At 43.6% G+C, this 24,170-nt stretch overlaps 1 long non-coding RNA gene across 1 annotated transcript; it reads right to left on the minus strand.

The window, feature by feature from the left end:
• Nucleotides 1-673: 673 nt before the first annotated feature.
• On the minus strand, nt 674-22,803 carry LOC122477286. The gene is made up of 4 exons (XR_006295672.1): nt 22,263-22,803; nt 17,432-17,483; nt 14,822-14,995; nt 674-1,735 (listed from the first exon to the last, which is right to left on the minus strand). It is a non-coding gene; the product is annotated as an uncharacterized LOC122477286 (long non-coding RNA).
• Nucleotides 22,804-24,170: the final 1,367 nt, after the last annotated feature.

Genomic DNA, 24,170 nt, shown 5'->3' on the forward strand with positions numbered 1-24,170 from the left:
AAAATTCACTTCCACTATTTTTAATAACACTTTAATTATTCACGAATGTAAACATTATATATGCAAAGGCAAATATCATCACAAATTACTATCTGGAGTGAATTCTATAGTGGAGGCATACAGAATGCATGACGCATCCATTTAAATTTAAATTCATGTTATTTATTTCCTTGGATGATTGCACGATGATTTGGTTAATTATTCCCTGTTGTGGCACATTTAACTGGCTTTCTTTCCCTTCTTTGCTTTTATTTAAATCTTGCTAAAAATAAGGCGAAAACAAGTACATGTGTACGTGGGGACTCTAAATCTGGTCCACTGGTTTTCTTAGAGTCCATTCGCAGGAGTGCTGTTGCTGGATAAAATCATGGTGTTCATTTTGGAGGTGTAGCTACTTTCTTAATTGTCCGTCATAACCAAATTGTGGCTATCCTAGGAATTCAAGAACGGTTGATCATCAGAAAATATATGAATATGACTCAATCCATTTACAGAATAAAGGGCAAAAAATACATCTTTAAAAATAGGTCGTTTATTTATTTGCTTATTTATTTATGAGACAGAAGGAGGCAGAATACGAGCAAGGGAGGAGCAGAGAGAGGGGAGACACAGAATCCAGAGCAGGCTCCGGGCTCTGAGGCATCAGCACAGAGCCCGACACAGGCCCCGAACCCACGAACCGTGAGATCGTGACTTGAGCTGAAGTCGGACGCTTAACCGACTGATCCCCCCAGGTGCCCCTAAAAATAGGTCTTTAAAGTATCTTTTGTCCCCCACCAGGAGACCATAATTTAGTCCATAACACTGTTGTAAAGGGATGTGGGAGCGGGCTGTCCTGTTTCCTGGTTGAAAGTGATGCCATGGGCCAGAGAGGGAGAGTTAGAAGGTAAGTACATTGCTTTGGGAAGGACCTGAATTTGAACTTCAGCATGTCTCCTACAGGTAACTGGCCAGAAATGAGTGTCGGGGCCATGGCTGAAAGCAAAAGAGGTTGAGGAAGTGTTTCAGTGCACAGCCTTGTGCCCAGACCCATCGTGGAAGATGGTCATCTAAGAGGAAGGAGGGAGGCATAAATGGTACCCTACATGGCTCCCCACAGACTCCGTGAGGAAACATAAAACCCAAAGGTACCTGCACTGATTTCCGAGCCATGCGGCTATAGCATAGACCTGGCATCTTTCAGACCTGTGTCTGAGGATGATGGTAACTCTACTGGCCCAGAGTTCTCCAGAATGTGCACTGTGTAACACTGGAGCATCCTTCTGATGGGTTCATTTACTTGGCCTAGCTCGTTTATGTTACGGTTGGAGAAGTTTATGGATTCTTCCCTATCGTCACCTCCACGGAATGGCAGGAGAAGCCAAGTCTTGGCTTTCGTGTTCCTTCGAAAGTCAGCAGCATTGTAAAATCTGTGTTTTCGCCCTTGCGAGAGCAGAGGAGGAACATTCCAGAACTTTGCAGAAAATTGTGCCAGATGCAATCATGAGTGTCAGGTTCTTTCGCCTTTTGGCCCCAGAATAAGGTTTGTGAAAGCAAAGGGAATACACTCTGATTTTCTTTGTTTTCCCCAATATTGACCTTATTACTATGGTGTAGTTGAAAGCACTCCTTGGGGTGCCTGGGTGGCTCGCTCCGTTAAGCATCTGACTGTGGGTCAGGTCATGATCTCGCGGTTCTTGAGTTCGAGCCCCGTGGTCGCAGAGAGGCGAACGCAGGATCCGAAGACGGCTGTGTGCTGATCAAAAATAAATAAGCATTTTAAAAAAAGTACTCTTTATATTAAGTGCATGATTTCATAAAAGGGGAATTTCGACCTCAGATATTTAGTTTAATGCGCTATATTTTGCATTGTTTTTCCTTAAAGAGTTAACTTCTCATTTTATTAAAAAATACATATATATTTCAGAAGCAATGAGAACTATATATATATAAAAATATGTGCTATGTATAGCTATATAGTATAATAATATATTATGTATAAGCATGTAGTAAATATATTTCATATAATTACATATTTATGTAAATACAGATATAAAAATATATTTATGTAATCTATAAATCTTTTTATATATAATTTATAACTTATATAATCTACAAATCTATATAACTCTATATAATAGGTTATATAAATATTTATATAATAGAATATATAACATACATATATACATCTACATTCCTAAATGTACATATATATATATATACTTAAATAATATCTAAATTAATTTGAAATACCTCAGTTCTCCATTTTATGCTATTCTTATCGTTCTTCTGTAACAAGTTGGAAACTTGAGGCCAGCTTTGTCGGTCTGTTTGTTTTTCAAGGCGCAGCAGTCACTAAAATGGCAAGTTTTCTCTCTTAAATACTGCATTTTCCCCCTCATCTGTCAAGTGACCTTTTTTGGAAAACACACATCCCGAACGCCTTTGAAAGCCCGAGACAGCATCGTCTCGCTATGTTTTTTCAGTGTCCTTCGTCTGAGCCACTTAAATGTCTGTCAGGTGGCTCTAAGTGGAGGCACGTCCAAGGCATCGATTCCCCGACCGTCAGAGTTGAAATCTCAGCCACATGGCACACAGGGGAAGGCGGGTCCACAGGGTGAGCCACAGGTAGGGGCTGTGGGTGATGAGCTCAGATCTGTAGCAGGAAAGCCTGTAACAACACGTGTGCAATAGCAGCATCACACCTGTCGTGACAAGCGGCGGGCCCTTAGGGGACGGACCAGCTTTCCCGGGGATGCCACTCAAGGACGGGATTGTTGGTCTGGGCACAGAGGAGACACGCTGGTGGGTTGAGCCTCAGGAGCAAATACCACCAGCCGGACACGGTCCTCGTAGAGAACGGGCGCGTGTGGATGCCTGTAGGGTCCTCTTCCTACGGAGCTGGTGCAAAGAGGGCCTTTACGCGGCACGGATGGGGAGCACTGACATGATGTCGATTGTGCGTTCTCTGACATAAGTCTCAGACACCCTGATTCGCCACGTCGTTGGGAATGTAACCAGAGTCTAGGAGTCGGCACGGAAGGATGGGAAAGAAGGATTTACGGAGACACATTACAAACGCCTGATGTTTGTAGTTACAAGGAAGCCTTTCTTAGAAACACGGAGTAGTTTTCTTGAACGGGAGACTTGTTATATTTAGCGTATGTGTTCACGTCTGCCTCTCAATCTCTTCTTTCTAAAAATTTGTACCGACGGGAGCTCCAGTGACAGAATATGACTAGTCGAACATTGCGGATGGAGGCAAGTCTTGCCCCAAATTCACGTGTGGAAGTCCTAACCTCTGAGACCTCTGAGACCTCAGGATGTATCTGTATTTGCAGGTGGGGTCATTTTACAAGGGGATTCAGGTAGAATGGGGTCCTTTTAAGAAGAGATCAGGACACAGACACGCACACAGGGATGACCACGTGAGGACACAGGGACAAGACGACCTCTACACGCCAATGAGAGAGGCCTCACGAAGAACCAGCCTCCGCCCCTCCTGGGTCTCACACTCCCAGGCCCCCAAGCCATGGGAAACCAATGTGGGTTGTTTAAGCTGCATACTCCATCGTATTGAGTCATGGCACCCCAGGAAACTAATAGAAGACACTTTCCAGTACAATTCTTGAACCCCTGATACTTCACCTACAGAGGCAAAGAGAAACATAAAAGAGGTTTTGCATAGATTGTACTCTGCATATACTAGGGTTTTTGTGTGGCTTTCCTCCCTCCCCCCCCCCATTTTTAAGGGGGTTATATGTGTTTTTATTACTGAGATGTGAGAGTTCTTTATATGTTCTGGACCTAAATCCCTCATCAGATCCATGAACTGCAAATATTTTGCGAGGTTTAAACAGCTCCGATGTGCAGAAAACACTTCAGCCCCATTTCTGTGTCTAATTTAAACTGTAGTGAGCCATATAGTTTCTATTTAGCTATGGCTGAACTTTTCTGAACCCAATTGGTCTCCTGAAAGCGTGACATTTTCCATAGATCTGCAGAGGTCTTGGGCTGACCTTGGGGTTAAAGTCTGCCATGGGATATATGGATCCTCTCTCTACACGGTTACTAACGAGAACAGAGAAGACGGAACACCACTGAAGTATTTCTGTGATTTTTAAGTGTTCTCCTAAAAAGCTCTGATAGCTGTCAAGAAGGTTTTAAAAGATGGCATATTTTCTATAAACCAGACGTAGAAACATCACTGCCACAGGAAGACGGGGAGAATGAGGCTGGCTGACATTGATTTAGCAAATGATTGAAAGAATTGTTAGTTTATGTATACATCTGATGTATATATATATATATATATATATATATTGAATATACAGAGCGTACATATAGTATATACAGTGTATATATGTTACAATACTTTATGTGCTATTTTTACACTTAGCAAGTGCGTAAACAATTGTTAGTATGTGTATCTGATACATAGAGTGTATACACAATGTATATAAAGTACAGTACTTTACATGCTGTTTACATTTAGCAAGTACTTAAAGAATTGTTACTATATATATGTGATATACATGTAGTGTATATACAGTATATATATATATATATATATACAGTATATATAAAGTCCTTTATGTACTATTTTGACATTTAGCAAGTGCTTAAAGAATTGTTAGTGGGGCGCCTGGGTGGCGCAGTCGGTTAAGCGTCCGACTTCAGCCAGGTCACGATCTCGCGGTCCGGGAGTTCGAGCCCCGCGTCGGGCTCTGGGCTGATGGCTCAGAGCCTGGAGCCTGTTTCCGATTCTGTGTCTCCCTCTCTCTCTGCCCCTCCCCTGTTCATGCTCTGTCTCTCTCTGTCCCAAAAATAAATAAACGTTGAAAAAAAAATTAAAAAAAAAAAAAGAATTGTTAGTATATGTATCTGATATGGTACATGTATAATAGTGTGATAGATATTATGTTATAGTATATATCATGTATTATGTAATTATTTTATATTATACTATTATATACGAATACACTACTATCTATAATATGTATAGTACACACAGAATAATTTGTATAATATACATAGAAAGTATATGTTTAATACCTATGTAATATATATATATATATATAGTGTAGTCATTATTCCTGCTTGGATAGTCTATTAAATATTTTTTTCAATGTTTATTTATTTATTTTGACACAGAGAGGGGCAGGGAGGGGCAGAGAGAGGGAGAGAGAGAATCCCAATTCACACAGTCAGCACAGAGCCTGATGTGGGGCTCGACCCCATGAACCATGAGATCATGGCCTGAGCCGAAACCAAGAGGCAGATGCTCAACCGACTGAGCCACCCAGGCGCTCCAAACCTATTAAATATTTAACAAAGCTGCTTGTGCATTATACATGATGGTGTAGGATTTACTCTTTCAGTTGAATATTGATAAGAAATGTACTTTACTTGGAAAATATTTATATTTCCCATCCTGTCCGATACCTGAGAGGGTAGAACCCATTTTGGAAGGAATAATTAAGTAAAATATTGATAATTACCATGCTATTTTCATTGTTCCTCTATATTAACTAAAGACTTTTGTAGCCAGAGGCATTTCTTTCCTATTCCTTCTCTCTTTCTCTGTCTCACACTCTTTTCTTCTTTCTTTCCTTCTTTCTCTCTTTCTTTTGCGTTTTATTTTTATTTCATTTTTTTCCTTGAGATTTTATTTTTAAGTAATCCCTATACCCAAAGTGGGGCTCAAACTCATGACCCTGAAATCAAAAGTCACATGCTCTACCCACTGGGCAAGCCTGGTATCCCTCAGGAGGCATTTTAATATTTTTAAAGCATGTTTATTTTTTAGAAAGAGGGAGAGAGACAAATAGAGCAGGGGAGGAGCAGAGAGAGAGGGAGACACAGAATCCCAAGCAGGCTCCAGGGTCACATATTATAACTTGTTTTGTTTTGTTTATTTATTTATTTAAAATATTTATTATTTTTTACATTTTTTATTATTATTTGAGAGACAGAGAGAGAGAGAGCAGGGGAGGGGCAGAGAGAGAGGGAGACCCAGAATCCGAAGCAGGCTCCCGGCTCCAAGCTGTCAGCCCAGAGCCCGACGCGGGGCTCGAACTCACAGACCGTGAGATCATCAGCCGAGCGGAAATCAAGAGTCCTCCTCAACTTTAACCTGTGATAAACATTTCTTAATTGGAAAGGGGGACGCAAAGGCAGACTTCCGGCATACATTGATAGGAACACAGCTAAAAAAAAAAAGAGAGAGAGAGAGAGAGCAAAAAAGATAAAGGGTGATCAGCTTGCCGTTACAGCCATGAAGACAGAAAAGGGGAAATACTCGTTAAATACTTGTTAAAGCAACGGGATCTCAGCATATTCCTAACCAGTCTCAGAAAATATGTATCAGTAAATGCCACCAATTATAAGGCAAGAAAATGACATGTTCTCAACATAAGAGACACACAGGGTCTCCTACGTGGGCAAAAGTCTGTCGTCAATATTTTTAACAGTTCGTCCCTCTGGCCAGGAGGGATGCGAAGTCACTCAACCAGAGTTGAAAATTAGGAATGGGCTGGGGGGCGCCTGGGGGGGCTCAGTCGGTTGAGTGTCCGACTTCAGCTCAGGTCACGATCTCGAGGTTTGGGAGTTCAAGCCCCACGTTGGGCTTTGGGCTGACAGTGTGGAGCCTCCTTGGGATTCTCTCTCTCTCCGTGCCCCCTCCCCGCCGCTCATTCTGTCTCTGTCAAAAATAAAGAGACATTAAAAAAGTTAAAAACAGTAGAAAGGGGCTGAGGTCAGTACATGGCATAGAAAAAGGAATTCACATCTAACAGTGAAATAAGTATAAGTAATACACACCCAAATAAATCAACATTAAAAAAAAAAGAAGGGGCGCCTGGGTGGCGCAGTCGGTTAAGCGTCCGACTTCGGCCAGGTCACGATCTCGCGGTCCGTGAGTTCGAGCCCCGCGTCGGGCTCGGGGCTGATGGCTCAGAGCCTGGAGCCTGTTTCCTATTCTGTGTCTCCCTCTCTCTCTGCCCCTCCCCCGTTCATGCTCTGTCTCTCTCTGTCCCGAAAATAAATAAACGTTGAAAAAAAAATTATTAAAAAAAAAAGAAATGGGCTAACAGTGAAATAACTGTAAGTGGAAAGGAATTGCATTTCTATATAAAATATTATAAGTCATATACACAAAGCTAATGTGAAATAAAACTAAAAGGGGCCGTCATTCCAGTAGGGTTACTAGATACATGGCAATCATCTGCTTATGGCTTTTTATCATGGCCCCTGAGGTGATGCAAGTCCCTGGGTTGCTTGGTTTTTTTTTAAGTCCTCAATGTCGAACTCGAACTCAGAACCCCAAGGTCAACGGTCGCACACTCCAGGGATGGAGCCAGCCAGGTGCCCAGCAACTGGCTGTCTGATTCCAGTTTTTCTCTTCTGGAAAAGAATGGCTTTTTTTTTTTTTTTTTTAGAAATGGATGTGTCTTATATGTTTCTGGCCATTAAAAAAAATAAAATTCAGGGCACGTGGGTGGGGGTAAGCATCTAGCTATTGATTTCGGCTCAGGTCGTGATCTCACGGTTCGTGAGTTCGAGCCCAGACTCAGTTCTGTGCTGACAGCTCAGAGCCTCCTTGGGATTCTCTCCTTGTTTCTCTGCCCCTCCTCTGCTCGTACCGACACGTGGAAACCATGCAGACACCCGTCCAGGGATGCATGGAAAAGCAAAGTGTGAGCTGCGTACCCAGAGGACGTGTCATGTGTGATCGTGTCCCCAACAGACAAACCCACGGACACAGATACCAGATTCATGGTGGCCAGGGGCTGAATGGTGGGGGGTGAAAGTGTTGATTCCATCTACCACGGGTGAAATAAAGTGCAACATTAGCTCGATATGTGTCCATTAAAGCTACCACTTGGGGTTCAAGGTGCTTTTATGTTGAAACATAAGATACCTAGTTCGCTCTTCCAAAGGTGTTACACTAACATATTTTTTCACCTGGGAATGGGAACAATTTGACCTTTGTGTCATCCTATTTTCGCAATTGCAACATATACGGAAAGTTGCCTGTTCCAGTTTTGCTCTGCATCCTGATCCTCTCCAGGGAGAGACTTCAGAATCTGCAATTAACCTCCCAGAGGCCCAGGTCAGCGGGTGAAGACAAAAGGGCATAAATAGAAATGATAAGGTTAGACATTTGCAAAAAATCTCTGCAGGGATATGGAACGTGGAACGGACAACCAGATCCCAGGCTTTGGTCCCACACGAATATCCCGAAGGTTTTGCAGAGAATTTCTGGTAAATGTAATCCATGTACTCGCCCTGTAATAAAGATTCTTGCCATTAAAACAAGTAGAACTCCGGGCCACCTGGGTGGCCCAGTCAGTTGAGCGTCCGACTTCAGCTTGGGTCATGATCTCAGGTTCATGAGTTCGAGCCCCACGTCGGGCTCTTTGCTGACAGTTAAGAGCCCGGAGCCTGCTTCGGATTCTGTGTCTCCCTCTCTCTCTCTGCCCCTCTCCACCTCATGCTCTCTATCTCAAAAGTAAATAAACATTAAGAAAAATTTTTAAGTAAAATTCACAGATTGTTACAAAATAACTCTTCCGGCCTCCACTCTATCAGGCACAACTCTCTGTATCAAATTCCGGGAATCCACACGGATTTCGTACTTTGTCAGTATGTTGCATCCATTATCGTTTCCTGTGGACATCATCTTTCTTATTACGTGGTTGTCATTTAAAATGAGATCTTAGATATCATCGAATTGCTACGATTGATGGATTCTATCTGGAAATGGCTTCGCAAGAGCCTCAGAGAGCCCAGGAGGTCGGAGGATTCCGTATTCCCGGACAGTTAATGACTACAAATTGGATCAGGTTATTGCCCTGCTTGGCGATGTTTTCGTAGGCACTTTCTTCATGAACTAATTGCATAGGCAATCTCATTGGGAAGCGGGCATAGAAACAAGATAGCCAAGTCAACGTTTTATGGATCAAAATCGTATTTCCTGGCGAGAATCCACAATTAGGGTAGGTTTTACACGATATGGAAGTCTTGGAAGACGGGACCAGCTTTATCAACGTAAACGTATGGTTAACTTTCCATCATACACAACCGAGCTATGTATTAAACTGTGATCTGTGTATGGGGCGAAGACTGCATTTCTAAGAGGTGTGTGTGTGTGTGTGTGAGAGACAGAGAGAGAGAGAGAGAGAGAGAGATTGACAGACACTGTGGGTCAAATATGGGTGGAAATGTAAGATCTATCAATTTGTATCATTACCTAGGGCTATGAATTTTCTTTTTCTTTTTTAATGCTTATTTACTTCTGAGGGAGAGAGAGAGAGCAGGGAAGGGGCAGAGAGAGGGAGGCACAGAATTGGAAGCAGGCTCTAGGCTGTGAGCTGTCAGCACAGAGTCAGACATGGGGTTTGAACTCATGAACCATGAGATCGTAACCTGAGCCAAAGTCGGACGCTTAACCGAATGACTGACCCGGGCACCTCGAAAGACCCCAAGAAGTGCCCTCCTTAATGCCCATCACCCATCTAGCCCATCCCCCCTCCCCTTCAGGAACCCTCAGTTCATTTCCTATATTTAAGAGTCTCTTATGGTTTGCCTCCCTCTCTGTTTTTATCTTATTTTTCCTTCCCTTCATAAACAAATTGGGAAAAGTAGAAAAAAGCAATAAAAAATAGACTCTAGGGGCGCCTGGGTGGCTCAGTCAGTTAAGTGTCTGTCTAACTTCGGCTCAGGTCATGATCTCATGGCTTGCGAATTCGAGCCCCACGTCGGGCTCTGTGCTGACAGCTCAGAGCTTGGAACCTGCTTGGGATTCTGTGTCTCCCTCTCTCTCTCTGCTCCCTCCCCACTCACACTCTGTCTCTCTCTCAAAAATAAATAAACATTAAAAAATTAAAAGCTTCTGGTCATGATCTCACGGTAGGACTGAGCCCCACATTGGGTTCTGTGCTGACAGCACAGAGCCAGCTTGGGATTCTCTCTGTCTCCCTCTCTGTCTGCCCCTCCCCTGCTCACACTTTCTCTCTCCCTCTGTTTTGCTAATGGATCTTGGGGAGCACACAGTGTTGTTATAAGGGTACACCTGACCCCCACTTTCAGATCTGCGTGGAGCCCTGGGATCTGGGGCACATTTTCTCGCCTGCAGTCTGCAGCGTACCCTGATTCCCAAATCTTGCTAAGCATAGGGAATGTATCCCTGGAAAGCAGACCCTGCCTGGTGCACAGGGATGCGGAGAAAGGGGTTAGCATCACAGCACTCAGCCTCTTCCTGTAAACACGGCCCTTTTCCAGCTGCCTATTGAATCTGAGCTTTTCTAGACAAAGTCAGTAAATAATAGCACGAATCGATGGGCTGCAGAGTGCGTCCTGTGTCTACGATGCTGGCTTTCATAGGTAACGGAGTTATGAGATCTTTATTCAGGGCAAGCAACACTTTGGTTCTGGGCCAGAGAGAGAAATTGCTATAACTGATACGTCCGAGACCCACAGGGAGGGAACAGGAGACTTAAGCCCATGATGATGGGGAAGCTTCAAGGATGTAGGGTTTGCATGAACAGCATGGGGCTCTGCAAATGAGGTAAATGCGACCAGTTGTCCATGAGATGGGACGGGGTGGGAGATCACCGTGCAAGTGCCATCGGTCAGATGATGAACGGGTTCCGGTCAGGATACCCTGGGAGACAGGATGAGTGGTGACCCCTTTGGAACATTGTAGGTGTTGATTTGGGCGGTGGGAGATGATGTTCTACGGACATGGCTCTAGAGCCTGAGGTCCGTCAGTTAACTGAGGGTCACTTTAAGCTAAAGGAGAGGACATCATGAAAAATGGATACACAGTGTGCTTGGGTGGCTCAGTCCGTTAAGCATCAGCTTCTTGATTTTGGCTGAGGTCATGGTCTCAGGGTTCGTGAGTTCGAGCCCTGCGTCGGACTCTGCTCTAACACCATGGAACCTGCTTGGGATTCTCCAACCCAGCTAGTAAGGGGAAGAGGCAGAATTTGAGCCAGGACGGTAAAATTCAAGGCTCTGCTCTTAACTATGTTTTCTTTATCACCGTAAAGATGAACTGGGGACATGGCGGGAGGGCAATTTACACAGTGTTTTGTTTATTACCTGTGCACAATTACTAGAAATCTTGCCATGAGCTGTCCAATGTTTCTACTAGGTCCCAAATTACAGAATTACTGTGTTCTTTAAATTCTCAGGAGCTTTGAAAACATCTCAGGGAGTAGCAGTTGTATGCAGGCTTTCTTGAGTTTAGAGTAGACAACCCATCTTTTCAAAAATATTGAAAATTTTACTCAAAGTAATATTTCAGTCCTATTGAATACACTAAAAATGAAAAAGGGAATCAGTACTTAAAACTTACACAAAAAAGAAAGAAAAAAAAGAGTGGACGTGTGTTGTAAGGGGAACAGAGCCTCCTACGGGTGTCCCCCTTGTGTGTCCGCTGGACACGTGAGTTCACCCGGGATCCTCAGATGTGTGTTTTCCATATGCCTTCTGTGTAAATTGTACCAGCTCTCCACAGCTCCCTCACCTTGGATGTGACTTCCACAATAAGGTCTACGGAAGGGACAGGGGAGGGCAGGATTCCCCATCTCAGCTCTGTCTCTTCATGGCTGAGCATTTTGGGATCACATTCCCCCTCCCTTCGGAGCCTGCAGAGAATTTAAATGAGATAATATGGGGCGCTTGACGGGCATGCCCACAAACAGCACTGGTTACTGTGGTTTGAAATACATTTCTACTTGCTGGGATGAGCCCTGGGTGTTATACGTAGGGGATGAATCACTGGAATCTACTCCTGAAATTGTACCACTGTGTGCTAACGATCTTGGATATAAATTAAAAAATGAATAGATACTAAAAAAAGTTTTTTAAAGGAAAAAAAGTACAGGCACCTAGATGGCTCAGTCGGTTAAGCGTCCAACGTCAGTTCAGCTCATGATGTCACATTTTGTGGGTTCGAGCCCCACGTCGGGCTCTGGGCTGACAGCTCGGAGCCTGGAGCCTGCTTTGATTCTGGGTCTGTCTCTCTCTCTCTCTGTGCCTCCCTGCTTATGCTGTGTCTCTGTCTCTCAAAAATAAATAAACATTAAAAAATTTTTTAAAATAAAATAAAAGAATAAAAAAATAAAAAAAAGAAAAGAATAGAATATATTTCTGTATCTGTCTGCTGTCCCTCCTACAACATAAGCCACTGTCCGCAGGACAGACATTGGGTATCCCTTAGATGTCTCCTTGTGGTTTCCTCCCATATTAAGAAACTCCCCCAAATATCTGTTCCTGACAGATCATGACCGGCACTTACGTAGAGACACCAGACAGGTCGGGTGCTCTGAACACACGGGGTACAGAATTACACCAGTGCAGCAAGGTCCAGGGGCTCTCGGGGACGTCCTGTTTACTTTTCATAAAAAACATACAAAACTGTCACTGGAGGGAGCTTTTCACTCAGGAGGGAAAGTGTCTATTTGGTTCTTTAGAGATCTCTCGACTACATTCACTGCTTTTCTTTGTACCGAGTGACCAAAAAGGCAGGAATACGTGTCTGAGTTGACTTAAATACTCAATAATAGTTCAATCAGTATAATTCATTTTAATTATGTAATATCATTTATTTATACCTATTTAAGTTTTCTTTTCTTTTTTTTGAGAGACAGAAGCAGTGTGAGTGAGTGAGGGGCAGAGACACAAGGAGAGAGAGAGAGAATCCCAAGTGGGCTTTGTACTGTCTGCACAGAGCCTGATGCGGGACTCAAACCCATGAAGCCATGAGATTATGAGCTGAGCTGGAGTCGAGTCAGATGCTTAACTGACTGAGCCACCCGGGCACCCCATTTATTACTTACTGAATGATATCAATTATTTAATCTTGAAATTAATTTTAATACTTTCTTGACCATTGATAGTACTTTAATTGTATTATTTTAGTGATTTGATCATTTAATTCAAGTATTAATTAATCAAAATATCTATTTTATACAATCTCCTATACATTGGAAAATGCTTATGTAATATGGAAACTGTGGAATATGAAATTATAATTATGAAAATCCTTAGTAATGGTATTAATGATGGTATTAATGATTAAAATATTTACTTGTCTGTTTATCTTCTAACATTTTCTAAAATGTACAATTTAGCAGTATTGCATCCTCCATTCACAAAGCTATGTAACCATCAGCACCACAGAGGAAAACATTTTTAATTGAAGGGAACATTGAAAAAAAAACGAATATTTTAGGTTTTTTTCAAAGTCAAAATTGCATTCGGTGATCATCAAAGGCCGCCCTCATTAGCTTTCTAGCTGGTGAGATCTCGTTGGTGTCACACAAAGCCCATTCCTATGAGCCATCAGTGACCACGTGTCATGAATGTCCAAGGCCCATGACCAACGTCTGATTAGGAGGAAGATGACCTAAGTCCCAACTTGTACCTGAAGTGAAGGACACGGAGGGCAGCTCAAAGTTCTCCTCTTTGGGGTGGCAGGAGCTGGGGTTTGATTTATCCTAGGATAGAAGTCCTAAATTTGCATAATTGCTTAAGCCCAAGAGAAAGACGGCAGGATGTTGGAGAACATTCCATGCCTTGCCTCCCCCACGTTGTAAGTTGTTGAAATTATCTCTGGGGAATACAATGGTCTACATGCTGCGTGCATGTGAAGACATTTCTTCACAGATAAAAGCGGGATCGCCCACAGCGAGTGGCCTTATTAGGAGGTGAGACTTCCCAAGTGTCCCTTGACCTGCCTGGGAAGTTTTATTCAGGAAAAGGGCCATGAAAAAGTTTATTTTGAAAATCGCACTCCACTAAGAAATGAGTGTATTTCCCAGAAAAGTGCTTCAGTGTTTGGGTTTACAAAGAGATGTATAAATTTATTTCTTGGTCTTATATTGGACACTGTTTAATGTGTCTCATCTTGCTTCAGGATACATTACAAAGTAATGAATGCCTTTAAAATTCGAATGTAGCGAATTAAAAGACACTGGAATTGTATGGCTATTGACTTTTAGCTTTTATGTGCTGATTCCCAGCAATTAAACTTTCCTCATTTGACCCTGTTCTAAAGGATTAAACAATGAAATGTAATTGTGTGAAAACGTTGTAACATTAAAATACATAGAAAATATCAAATTATTAAGATATGTTTCATATTTTCAGAAGTTGTTTTTTTCCCTACAGTATACTAAAATCTATTAAAAGGAAAAGATATAACACAAATTCTAGTTCCTACATATTAAATCTTATAACTTGAATTATTTAAGTAAATTTGTGAGTTTCAATCTATGTTTTCAAAATGAAATTTAATCTACCATTTAACCTTCTCCTGGTGGCTAAAATAAGGAATAATAATATACATTATGTGTATATATTATAACATATAGGTTATATATTATGTATATACAACATATACTTTATATAGTATATATACTAGTAAACAATATTAAGAAACCATTATATAGTGTGATACATATATGTATTATGCATATAAGCATGTATCCTTATGCATATATTGTTATGCAAATACATATGCACAGCATTATGCATATACAAATATGTGTTATATCACTATATCACTATTCATATAGATATACACACCATTATGTACATATGCAAACACATATCATCATGCACACACATGTAGCACCATTATGCATATATAAATACCTATAACATGCAAATACGTATATGCACATATGTATCAAACCTTTGATATGAAATATAAATGTTTAAATATTGAGATCGCTATATATGTCTAGCACTGCGTGCATATACATATTTTCCATGTAATACATATGAAACTACACATGTATGACTTTTTGAAATATTGTTCCATGCTTACTGTAACACATTTGTCGGTGGCCTTGCCAGCTTTCGTGAACACCCCATGAATCAGGGACAACATCTGGAGCCACAATTTGGAAGACGCAGAGAAGAGATTAGCGCATGCTTGGCGGTGCTGGGAATGATGTTTTTTACTCAACAATCTTCTGCATCAGGACTTGGCAAGCTTTTTCTGTAAAGAGCCAGAGAGTAAATATTGTCAGCTTCAGCCTAGGAGGTAAAATTGAGGATATTATGTGGGTGTTTATACAGCCTTTTGTGGTGCAGCCATCTACTGGTGGAAAAGCCATTCCTAGCCATGGCTTGCACACGCTCATTCTGTAGTCGCTCTGGGAGGAAGTGCTTGAGAAATTAATGCATTTTTTCACTCACGGAAGCAATTCTGCAGCTCAAATCTGTCCACGCCTCAAAGCAGCGTCTGCCTTAGCAAGAGCAAGGCTGTAACCCACAGACCTTGGGGGCATTAGCATAAGTCACCTTCGAGTTCAGGAACATAGGTCAATTCTTGGGGAAGTTTCTGGGGACACGAAAGGTGTTAGTTGTGGGAATAGATAGTTCAGGCTGCATTTAGTCTCTGCCAGAGGTGAGACCTAGATCTTGCATGACAGGGTGTCCAATGTGTCCCTTATTAACTCCGTGTGTTTATAGGTTGACTTGTGTCTGTGATACAGGAGACCGTCGGCAGTAGGGGCCCCAGGTCAGGGACCTGCACTGTCCAGGTGTGTTGACCGTGCTGCATGAAGGGATTTAGGAGCATAAACCACAGTTACAAATATTCTTGTGTCACTGTTCCCTGGCTCTTAATTGTGTCTAAATTTCTGCTTCACTCATTAAAAAACAAAAAACAAAAAAACAAAAAACAATATCTAAAATGAGACACCACGGGGCACCTGGGTGGTTCAGTTGGTTAAGCGTCCAACTTTGGCTCGGGTCATGATCTCACGGTTTGTGAGTTCAAGCCCCGTGTCGGGTTCTCTGCTGACAGCTCAGAGCCTGGAGCCTGTTTCAGATTCTGTGTCTCCCTGTCTCTCTGCCCCTCCCCTGCTCATTCTCTGTCTCTCCCTGTCTCAAAAATAAATACACATTAAAAAATAATAAATAAATAAAATGAGACAGGACTCCCTCATGGTAGCTCTTAAGAGTAATGAGATAGCATGAGGGCCTTTTTCTGTTCCCGAGCAAAGAGGACCTGTGACTTCACATAAGTTTTGGAGATTGAGAATGTCAAGGAGGCAGCAGCAAAGTAAGAGTTGATATTCCACAGTGAGATTCAGGGAGATTTCCAGAGAGGAGAGAGCAATGAACTTGGGGGCTGGTTCCCATATCAACTCCTGGTATCTAGGAAGCCCTCAGTGGATGTTTTCCCAATCAATCCATCAACCAAATATCCATCAATCAATGCATGATAGATAAGACCGTAGATGTAATCTCACTGGTAAACGTGCAATTGCATAAATGATTCAAGAGGGGGAAATGCACACTGATCTATACTCCAGGACATGATATTTATTGGTGGCATGAATTGGAGTCTGGAAGGTTGTGCTGTGGCCTTGGTGAGGAGCCAAAAGCTATGAAATTTGGCATTGCCACAGAGGGGGAAGAGGGGCAGATATAAGTGGGTTTTAGGGGTGAGCTGATTTCCCAGGGCCAGGCCATAACAAAGTACCACCATCAAGGTGTCCTGCTTCCCCCTTCTCATAAGAGCACTGGTCATATAGGGTTAGGGGCCACCCTATTCTGGTATGACCTTATCCTATATTCCACCTGCAATGACCCAATTTCCAAATAAGGTCACATTCTGAAGCCCTGGGGTTGGGACCTCAGCATATATTTTTTGCAGGAAGGCACACAGGGAGGGTAACCAACCACACCTTTTGGTAAATAACACGGCATGAAAAAAGAACCGATTTCAATGAGTCACAAATGGTCCCGAAGCTTCTTAGTGGGGTCTAGATGGCCTTGATCTTAATTGAAAAGGAAAAGAGCAGGACAACCTTATGGCTTGAACCCACTGGGTTTATAATGCCTGGGAGTTATTTAGGAAAGATTTGGCTACAGGCAGTTGGACATAGGAGAACTCACGTGTGCGGTGTGATCCGGTCAATAGAATGGATTTACCTCCTCCAGGAAGTGCGTTATTGCACAGCACAGGGGTAGGATGACAATGTGAGGCTGACTTATGTGCTGCTGGGAACGTCTCCAAGGCACACAGGTGTTTGTGACCAAAGCAGTGTGCATGATGATGTGCAGAATGTATTAACATCATCGTAAAAACAAGATGTGTGTGCAAGGTACAGTACAGACCGGCTTGTGTATTTGCAGAAAGTCCTGGGATGAAAATACAAGATGGTAAAAGCCTACGCAGAGTTTTGGAGGTGTACTGAACACCACTTTGACCCCCTGGAATTCAGCACTGTTTTATGGTATTATTTTAAAACAAACAGCTGGTTTGAATGTGGGTATTGGCCTCGCATTTGGGTTGACACGTCGTGGAATGGTTGCTCTGCGCGTTTCTGCACATCACTGTGTGGTGTTTCGCAGGTGGAGGCTGAGATAGAATCATTCGGGGGCAAGGTGTGTGGAGGCCAGTTTCCCTATCGTGACACACCTGACTTCAGTCCGTGATGCACAGAGTCTAACCATATGGCACGGTGTCTCTCCTGGAAGGAAAGGAGACAGATAAGCTCTTGGAACCAACACCCAGCATTGCAACGGGTGAACTCTGTTAACAGAAGAGAGAACAAAAATGTGAACGGTCCAGAAAATATACTGAGAAGTAATATTGCTTGTGTGGGTAACAGCTTTTGAGCTGTGAGTGGTTCTCTTCCGACTTGGCTATTTAATGATCCACGTTGCTCTTTACATGCAAGAGAGACAGACCATTAGCACACCCTGTTGGGAAGTGAGGATACAGAGAGGTCCAATTTTACAGCACATTGGTTTTCAGCCAGGACGGCCGACGTGACAGTGGGCTTTACGGGAGTCATTTATCTTTGAGGCTCTCTTGGAGCTGGTCCATAACTGCATAGACTTGGTTTAGCCATGCAAGCCGTCAAAGGCGCTGGCATCTCCAATGCCTCTGGAAAGTGTATTATAGTAAATGCAATTTAAGAGGCTGTCTGACAACTTCCTGAGTAGAATGCTCCGTGAGAGCACGGGGCTCACTCCTGCAAAAGAAGAACTCAAGAATGTCGTGCCTTCATTATGGTGAGGCTGAGAACCAACAGTGACATCATTTGGATTGGGTGTAGTGAACAAGCACATCCGAGTTTTACTTGCCCAAAGTTACCATTTCTCACCGTGGTTTTAATTTAAATGTATGCTTAAAAAAACGAAGTCTTTAAATAGCAGGAAAGGAAGGCATATTAAAGATGTACATCATGTGTCTAAGAACATAGGCAATCCCCCCACTCATTTACAGGTGTGGATTACAGATGCATCTGAAGTTTGAAAGGCATACAAACAGGGCAGAAATTTGACTTCTCCAAGACCCGGCCATTACCAGAAGCAGAAGGCAGGGGGTGATAGGAGATTGCAGAGGTGGAAACACGCAGGGTAGGCTTCTGATAGACTTTGAATTGAAGATTATATAGGCCCCTGGTGTTCTACCGACATTTGTATGAGGAAGCACTCCATGGTCTAGTGAGGAATCCAAGCCACAGATGGGATAAATTGCCACGTAAATCTCTTAGCATTTCATATTATGATCTTGTTTATAAACCACCGTTGTTCACAATGTTTATGGATTTCTTCAGTTAAGTCTCAAAATTACCACAAATGCAAACCCACAAAAAAAAACCCACCCACAATGAACAAATATTAATAAGTTTATGTTCTTGACAGTTTTTAGATGTTTATTTGTTTTGAGAGGGCTGGAAGGCAGAGAGAGAGAGAGAGAATCCCAAGCAGGGTCCATGCTGTGAATGCAGAGCCCAATATGGGGCTCCAAATCATGAACCGTGAGATCATGACCTGAGCCAAAATCAAGAGCCAGGCGTTCAACTGAATGAGCCACCCAAGAGCCCCTTAAAACATATTATATATATATATATATATATATATATATATGCAATTTTATTTGGAAATAAGGTCTTCATTTAATAATGAAGTTAAGATGCCTTCATTAGGGTCGACTCTAATCCAATATGATTTATAAAAAAGGGAATTTTAGACATAAAGAAAAATTTCGGAGAGAAATATCATTAGGCTTATCATTAGGCTTTGTGGAGGGTGTTCTATATTCCTCAACTAGTAAGAGTTTTGCGAATGTGCCAAAATCCAGTGAAATCAAAACAAAAACAAAAACACGCTAATGAATGGACAGTTAAGACTTGGAATCACATTCCGAAGTAATTCTCCATTTCTGTCAGTATTCATTAGAATTAAATTTTAACGTGGGCTCCAGCCTGACTCGGAAGGTACAAAGGAATGCTTCCTGGCTGGGTCGCGTGGAGGAAAAGGTTGGCATCGTCCCCCCGAAGGTGGCAGAAGGTAGGAGACCTCAGAGACTGTTTACAGGGAACGTATTTCCACACTCCCCGTCGCTGCATAATTCAAACCCACCCTGCTCAATTGGATATTTTAATCTTTAAAGTGAAGAGGAAAAATATAACCTTTTAGAAGCAAATCTTCAGGTGGGAACGTTAACGTGTTTGCCTGAAAAGCCATCCATTTTTGCTGCGGCAGGCAATTTGTGGTGGGAAATCATTTTCATCTCAGCCGGGAGATTGGAAAATGAACGTGTCAATGGGGGTTTTTCACAGGGAGTTCTAGAGGTGGGAGGCGGCCGTGGCGGGAAACAGGATGATATTTTGTCACCCGGACCTCATCTGCATGGGATGTGTTTTGGGCTTTGTGACCTGAAGCTCTGTGGCTTGTGTCTGAATCAACACCAATCTTCCAACAAATTTAAATTCCAGTTTTGCGCAAACATTTTTCTTAAATGGGTCCCAAATTGCTCTAAACTGTTCAAATATAAATGGTAATCAGTTTATTTCAATGTGAAAGGAGTTAGTGTTGACCTGTAGGCATCCCAGCTTCGAGGGCTGTTATCAGAACACAACTGTGAGTCCACTGAAGGTCGGTAAGGCTGGCGATTTTGGTCACTACAGTGTGAGACACGGTGCCATTTGGTGGATCTCTTCCTGGAGGTATCCATTCGCCTATGTGTAAATGGAATAAATACTACTTTCCCTGCTGGGCTCAGTGCGTGTGCATAATTTGCTGTGGCACAAAGATTTCTCTAACGTCATGTAGAAACCCCTTTCGTACCCACCTTACTAATTAACGGTCTGAAATATGTTGAGAACATAGGTCCTAGTCAAGCTTTGAGAAGCACTCTGGTGTCTCCAGGGCGTGGCTCTCAGGCTTTTAACCAGGATGGTCTTTGAGCTCACGAACATCTACCTGGGGAAAGTGAACGTCACCAGCAGGTGGGTTTGCGCGGAGGGTCCCACGTAGGGGGAAGTAGGAAGACGTTACTGTCAACCTGCAGACTCTTTGATCCCCAGGGCATGTCGTTTCAGGGTTCTCTAAGATTTAATGGTCTTCGTTGTAAAACAAAACAAAACAGAACAAAACCAAAAGCAGGTATAGTATCAGGATGTGCCTTAGACAGGTGAATGGCTACCATGATATGTTATTATTTGAGACCGCTCTTCTGAATTCACTGAGGAGAGAGATGGTCAGGATGAGTCAAGGGCTCTTCTGGGGCACATGTGTAAATGTGCTGCCCACCAGGACTGAAGTTCAAGTTAACACTAACTAGCCAGGGAGGATCCGAAACTTTCTGACCAAGAGCCGATTCCAAGGCTGAATCACCTTCACAGCAGGTACAGGACAGAATAACTCTCTCTCTCTCTCTCTCTCTCTCTCTCTCTCTCTCTCTGTCTCTCTCTCCTTCTCAAGTGGAGATAAGAATTGGCAGATAACAGTATTCCAAATTTCTGAAAACTAAAACCTTCCTCTTGTGTATGTGCGTGTGCCTAAGACTTAAGTTTTTTTTTGTAAACCAGGGTTTTGGGGGTACATGGGCGACTCAGCTGATTGAGCATCTGACTCTTGATTTGGGCTCAGTGTGGGGCTCCGTGCTGAGTGTGGATCCTGCTTACAATTCTCTTTCTCCTCCCTCTGCCCCTCTCCCCTGCTCACACTGGTGCTCTCTCTCTCAAAATAAAAAATAAATAAAATAAAAAGGTAAAATCTTAAGGAAAAAAAAGCAGGATTGGGTTCACTGCAAAAATTGCAAGGGAGGTACGGAGAGCTGCTATGTTCCTCCTTCTGCCCCACATGCCCACGGCGTCCCCCGTTACCAACTTCTGTCACCACGCGGTGCTTTTTTTAACCAGGGATGAACCTACACCGACAGCTCAGAATACCCCAAGTCCTAGTTTACATCAGGATTCACGCTTGCTGTGCCTTCTGTGGGTTTGACGGATGTATGATACGCATCTGTTCTGTCTGTCCATCTGCTGTCCCCCCGTCCCTGGAGACCCCCGATCAATCTGTTTACCATCTCCATAGTTCTGTCTTGTCCAGGATGTTGGACTTGGAACCTGTCTCCTCGTGTTCTGAATTTTTTCCCTTCCAAGATTTTATTTAAATCCAAGTTAGTTAACATAGAGTGTAGGGTTAGTCTGTGGATCCTAATATTTTGAAGGAGAAATGATTGAAAGCATGGAGGCCAAGACAGGACCAGGAAATGCCTTGAACACAGGTGTCCTTTTATATAAAAAAATGTTTTCAGGGGCACCTGGGTGGCTCAGTCAGTTAAGCATCTGACTTCGGCTCAGGTCATGGTCTCACGGTTCGTGGGTTCGAGCCCCACATGGGGCTCTGTGCTGACAGCCTGGAGCCTGCTTCCGATTCTGCATTTCCCTCTCTCTCTGCTCTTCCCCCACTGAAGCTCTGTCTCTCTGTCTTGCAAAAATAAATACGCATTAAAAAATGTTTTCATATCCACAGGGACTAGCCCAATGTATGGCATCTATTAGACATTTCACATATAGTTAATAAAAAATATTGTATGGCAAAGTGGTGTGGGAATTGGAGAATGTTTCAAAACTCCACACATTTGTAAAGACGTATGCAATATCATACAGAGTCTGTCCCACCTCTGCTGTGAATAGAAAGGCTGTTCTTTATGACGTGAAATGTGAGACATTCAGGAACGGGTCCTTCCAATACGTACTGTTTTGCCAGTGGCTGTCCAACGCAGCTTTCTAATTCACCAGATTCATTGCTCTTGTCATCACAGCCACCATGATTTTTCATTAGCGCCTTCACCAAGGTCTATGCGTGAACATAGCACTTAGTTAACTCATGAGAAGCTGGAAATGGATGCCTTCCTGTTTGGCTGTTTGCCAGGATGAGTACATGATTGGCATGTGATCGTGGGGGTTCGCAAACAACTGTCTCTTTTGAGACCACACGGTACCTACCGTTGACTGTTGGGTCAGTGACCAAGACTCCTTTCCAGATCGTCACCACAGTTAGGATAAAGTAGCAAGGGCTTCTGACCGTCGAGCACATTTTCCTGTGGAATCCAATCCTAGGAATCAATTACGAGTCTTTGAATGCAACCGGTGAGATTTGCGTCCACGTTATGGTTTACGCTTTGGTGGAGACGCCACCAGTAAGAGACAATGCTCAGTTTGACACTTACGTAAGCATTCCACTTTGTAATACAAAATGCGTCAGTCCTTTTAAACAGATGGCCTGGGAGAATGTCTCTGAGTTTACATTCGCAAAAATACGTTCCCTGCAAAGTTCCCAGGCACATTTCCCAAAGTGGGAAGATACTGGATCTGAACTGACAGGCAACAGAGGTCTCCCGTTCCTGCCTTAAGATCGCTTTGGAGCCTGGCTCCCAGCCACGTCCGGGATCTCTCCCGAGACAGACCCGATGAAGCAGAGGAATGTGGCACTGAACCCCAAAACAGCAGAGGCCTGTGAGAGTGGGGGCTTTCCCCACTCAACAACATTATGCAAAACGCACCCTTGGATCCCATAGGCACGTACGGAAAATTGTCAACATGTCCGTGGAAACGGCACAGGCACCTTGACCAAGTGCGATGCATGTAAAAGAAGGGGGGACTGGACACCCAGGGCCCCTAAAGCAAAGAGCTCTATCAAACAAGCATGTCTATCAAAGCACACGCACACCGTGTGTGATGAGTGCCCTGCCTGGCTCATCTCCGTTTTAAGGGCAGAGGGAGCTCAGTGGCACCGGGGGATCTGGCACCTGCAGTTTGCAGCTGTCTCCTGTTCGCCAGACGGAACGGTCCCCCTTCCCCCATTTGTCTCCCCTGAGAACTCGCACCCGCCCTTCAAGGCTCAGCAAATGTATGAGCTTCCCAGGGAAACGTTTTGTGAGATTTGGTGTCCCACAGGTGGTTACGTGGCTCTCCCAAACTGTGACCCATAGCGTGCTGTGTCTTTTGCATGTCAGATCCTGTAACTCCTGCCCTGAGACAGCGGTCTCCCTGCAATGCCCAGGTAGGAACAGCCCCAGCCTCCCCACCGACCCCCTTCCTGTGCACGGGAGAAGCTCCCCTTTTCCTGGCCGCCATCATGAATCTCCCTAGGTTTCGGGTGTGCCCTGGGACCGACTTGGCTCGCGGAGAGCTTGCACAGGTACGAGGTGTTGGGCACCTTCATGGTACATTGAGGAGCGTTGAGTCTGGCCTGTACCCACTGGCTGCTCAGAGCTAATGACACGCAAGTGCATGCTTGTTTCGTTGAAGCACAATTCACGTAAAATTAACGGGTGAAAGTGTGCAACTCAGCGGCACACTGAGTGTGCTCACCAGAGTGTGCCATGTCACCACGGTCTGGTCCCAGGACGTTTTTATCCGGCTCCAGAGGAAACACGGTGTGTGCTAACCAGATGCTCTGTATTTCCCCACCTCCGCAGCCCCTGGAGACCACGACTCAGCTTTCTGTGTCCGGATCTGCCCGTTCCGGACAGTTCTTATCAATGGATGTACGGCGGGTTCGTTTTAGCACAATAATTCCACGAAGAACCAGGCCACTGTGCTGATAACTGTACCGTAGAGTGAAATGCAGGCACGGAGGCGTTCTGAGAACTCAGAAACAGAGAAGCCACCTGCGATGAAGGAAAACTTGAGATCCGCACCATTAACTGATTGTGGGACATGACCGGGCCCGCCATCGATGTTCCCGCCAGCCTGAGCAATACATATACCATGTTGGCTGCTCGTGTTCAAAAATCATTAGATATTGTTGCCTGAAGGTGGGAAAACGAACAACGAATTCTTCCTCTTGTATGTTCTTGGGTCGGCAGATGCTTGCGTCTGTTTCTGATTTCTACCTTTCCTTTGGCTTCC

This window comes from Prionailurus bengalensis, chromosome X (assembly GCF_016509475.1).
Source record: "Prionailurus bengalensis isolate Pbe53 chromosome X, Fcat_Pben_1.1_paternal_pri, whole genome shotgun sequence".
Lineage (NCBI taxonomy): Eukaryota > Metazoa > Chordata > Mammalia > Carnivora > Felidae > Prionailurus > Prionailurus bengalensis.